Source organism: Euphorbia lathyris, chromosome 9 (assembly GCF_963576675.1).
Source record: "Euphorbia lathyris chromosome 9, ddEupLath1.1, whole genome shotgun sequence".
Lineage (NCBI taxonomy): Eukaryota > Viridiplantae > Streptophyta > Magnoliopsida > Malpighiales > Euphorbiaceae > Euphorbia > Euphorbia lathyris.
This window is the reverse complement of record NC_088918.1, coordinates 5191409-5195817: the sequence shown is the minus strand read 5'-3', so window position 1 is coordinate 5195817 and position 4409 is coordinate 5191409. Positions and strand designations below refer to the sequence as shown.

Sequence of the window (4409 nt, the reverse complement as noted above, 5' to 3'; positions counted from 1 at the left end):
TCATTTTGATCATCGAGTTTCCTCTTTAAAATGCTACAATATTATAGAAGAGCGGAACAGTAGGAATTTGAAAATTATCAAATAGAATTCATGTTGAGGTAGTGAGAGAACATGTTTTTCATTGTAAGCATTTTTAAGCTTTCTCTCAGCAGAGCTAATTGTAGATCGTCAACATTTGCTAATCGTTCCAAAAATCTTTAATCTCTCCCTGAATGGTGTAATTGTATCAACTGGAAAGACTCTAACTCTCTCAATTTCATCATTAATTAACCTATGGAAAGAAGAGAAAAATGGCACATTGTTACATTCTTATGAGAAACATCTAATTTCTCTAGAATCTTTGCATATCTTCTCATGAATTTGAACCAATATCTCTACTATCCCATACCCTATAAATAGTAGATCATTAGTGGGTGATAGAATATAGCATGACATGTTTAGGCAGTCATTATATAACTCTTATAGTGGGTCATTTGACGCCGGTATATCAATAGCATTTCATCTGGCTATAGTCAGTACTATAGCCCAAATCATGGCATTGGCAATTAATAATATAAGACTACTAAGCAAAAACTAGATGAAATAGAACCATTGTTTCCAAATTAGTCCAACCTTATATGTTTCCAGGACAGAGAAGAGTTTTATAGATAAAATGCAACATGAAAAATGAAACTCAATTGGCTAATGAAAAATCTTACCTTTACTGGAGACGAGAGACAAGTTTGTAATCTGATTTGAGCCAAATTTTGCAATTTCAACAGCAGACTATACAGACAGTGGGAGAATAAAACTATGCCGATACTCTATTTACTAAGCCCTTTTAATGTTTACTTTGATTAACATTTGTTGCCAATGGGGCATTTGGCAAATCTTTCTGTTAATAATTAAAGTATATATTTCCAAGTATTTATCTATTGTCAAAACATCTTATATGCCAATGTTGTTGAAGGGGCTCTCTTTTTCTTTTTACAGTCTTATAAAGATTCAATGCAATCAAGGTTTAAATCGTCGAATTCAAGCTTATTCCTTGGTTTTATATACCTAGCAACATATATGTTATTGCAACCAGTCGATGATGACGATGTGGTTGATGATGAGGATGACGATGATGTGGTTGATGATGATGATGTGGACCATTATTGTAACACTCCTTTTTATAAAATCGTCAATTTCTTGAACAGTACTAAATAGCATTTAATATACTAACAAAACTCAAAAGCGTAGCAACATTTCATTTACAAATGCATTCCAATAGGTTCAAATAAATGAACCCAAACGTTTAAAATTTACCAAAAGTACAGACAAGCTAGACTATTAGTAATATGAACCTAATGATGACGAATCTACATACTGGCCGATCCATACGAGCATCGTTAAACATTTCATGACATTAACCTGACAAAAACAAACTGATGGAGAGTGGGGTGAGCTTGGGAGGCCCAGTAAGATAGCCAATTAAATACATAGCACAACCACACACGCATACAATTCAGTTTACATGCATTTAATAATTATTGGTTATTAAGCAAAACATCCAATAAATAAAGGGCCCTGCTTACTCTAGTTTAGTAATACTCAATGGTTGCTTGACCAATAAAATCATATCCTGGGATACCATGTCGTAACAAATACCCGGTATCCCGTCTTCTAGGTACCCTATCGTAACAAATACCCGGTACCTTAACACCCTGCCGTAACAAATACCCGGTGTTTATATTTCACGTGATCATAATATTCCTTTTCTCATTTCAATTGCAACCATTGAATATACTATCCTAGTTTAAGCTTTTATTCTCATATCTCTGACATTTTCTAGAATCCAACCATATATATATTTCTCATTCTCATGCCATCATCGTCAATGTCATCCTCAAATATTTTCCTACCAACATGATCATCATTAACGTATCGCATAGACATATCAACACATAGATCAAACCAATTACACAATTTATATCAATTAGTCAGTATAACAACAAACACACAATCAGAGTTACCGTATATTTAATTAACTACTCACATTCATTACAAGCATATCAATCAATTACAATAAATATACGAACAAGCAAACAAAGAGCTACGTATATAATTAACTACTTACTTGATCGTAAATAAAAATACTAGCAGTTATCGACCTCTGACTTATCACCCCTTTGATCACCATAGCTTTGAGCATACTTTCATGGGATCTCCGAAAATTGATCACTCTCTAATAACTCAATATATTTAATTTTAGAAAAGGGAGAAGAAAAGAAAGATGGTGGCGGCTGGTTCATCTCCTCCCTGTTTTTTTTCTAAAACTTAATATATATATATATATATATATATATATATAATTCGGCCAACCCTATTATTGAGGAAAAGGGTTCTATTTTCTATAGAGTCCTTTTTTTTATTTAAATTACAAATAAGGAATCCTAATGTATGATGTATATTCTTTAAAAAATATAGCACCCAATAATCTAGTCTTTTAATTATAAGATATATATATATATAAAAGAATGTTTAATATTTATACTTAACAGAAACAAAATAAAATTTAACGAGTTATTATACCGCTTTAAATAATTATTTTAGGAACCTAATTATAAAGATAACAGTACTTAATAGAATTTTCATGTATAAGTAAATGTCTATAAACATTATTTTGCGGGCGTTACAATGATGCAGCTTCTCCTCCTCTATTGCCATTAATTGTGCATTAAGAAATATTTGGGTTTGAAAAAGAAGAAGAAGATATGGGGTTGATGAATGTACTCGGACATGATGCGGATGCGCATTCATTGCCACTGAGCGTAGACGAAGATGGTGTGACTCCTCCTTCTCTATTGCCACTGCCTACAAATGCAGATGCAAGTGAATTGTCTGAACCTCATGGACAATAGATTAAGTAACAACTTGTATTATTTATTTATTTATTAAATTAATACTTAATAAGAGATTATTTAGTTTAATCTTTCTTTTGTCTTCGGGAATTGAAAGTGCATACTATATGTATTTCATTCATTAATTAAAATTTCAATGAATTATAAATTATAAAGTTTATGTGAATCTGAAACTAATGTTTTTGCAATTAAGAGTAAAAATGGTTCTTAAAAATTGACAGTCATGATCAATTTAGTCAAAGTTTAGATATCATCCCAGTCTCAAGTTGACAAAATGACTCGCATACATTAATTTTAATACTAAACATAAAAAATGTTGTATAAAAATAAAGAATTTTTTTACAAACAAAAACAAGCATATTTTCTAATGCTTACTCTCGAACTCTTTGTATACATAGTAAAATTTGGGAGTAAATATTTAAACCTTGATTTGGACTAAATTAATAGTGATTGCCAAGTTTGAGGGTAATTTTGACCTTTAATTTAAACTTTCTGACAATTGGAAAATCACTTGCTTTTAGAGAATTTAAAAGAAGGGGAAACGGTATCATATTTAGTGGATGAAAGATCAGATTTTTCTTTATAAACATATCTTTCATCTGTATTTTATCGTTAAGATTTCACTTTTCTTTTACTTCCAAACTCACTAAAAAGACGACACTAAGATTGAGGATCCACGCCTCGTGAAAAAAGTTGTGTTTTAGTCGGTCTAATAGATCGAAGCCTAGTAACTTGTCACGTCCGGGTCTAAATTTCTAGAATTTATACCTTAATAGTAATATATATTATAATTATTAGGTGTGTGATTTTTATTTGGTGCTATAAGAAAAGTTTGGAGTTAATTTGATGGTTTTATATGTTAATTAAAAGTTTAGAATAATTTTAAAAGATTATATAAAGATGGAAGATCAAATGTGATATTTGCTAAATTTAAGATATATATCTCAAATCTCAGGCGGTGATATACTATTATTATTTCTTTCCTTTTCCTTTTCCTTTTCTTTCATATTTATCATCAGTTTTCTCTAAATCGTTTCTTCACCGTTTCTTTGATTTACGCAGTTTCGACCGTCCGAATCACTCGAAATTTAAAACATAGCATCCTTATACTTAGATCTAAGTCCTAACCGAAGAGTTTTTGAGTTTTCGAAACGTTTGGAGGGAAAACGTCTTAGACAGAATTTAGAGGAGAATCGATCAGGTGTATTTTCTTCAATTAGTGACCAAAGTAAGTAACTATCAACTATATTTTGAAGGTTATGTAGGAATTTTCAGAAATTGATATTTGAAGGTTATGCAGGAATTTTGTAAAATTGGGATTTTTCACGATTTTGCTTTTTATTGTGAAATTATGGTTCAAATGAAGCTATTGACTATGCTTCTAAGTGAATTTCAGATTTTACTTGATTATGTTGATTTAAGGCTTAATTTGGTTGATTTACACATATACATATATGTTTTTGGTTTCAATGTATATCTATATTGAATAAAATGAATTTGATGATTTCTTACGAATTGTTTTTG

The 4409-nt window shown here is 30.6% G+C and overlaps 1 long non-coding RNA gene across 1 annotated transcript; it reads right to left on the bottom strand.

Moving 5' to 3' along the window:
* Positions 1 to 1188: 1188 nt before the first annotated feature.
* Positions 1189 to 2323, bottom strand: LOC136205511 (uncharacterized). Its single transcript, XR_010675982.1, has 2 exons — positions 2102 to 2323; positions 1189 to 1409 (listed from the first exon to the last, which is right to left on the bottom strand). It is a non-coding gene; the product is annotated as an uncharacterized lncRNA (long non-coding RNA).
* Between the last annotated feature and the right edge of the window lie 2086 nt (positions 2324 to 4409).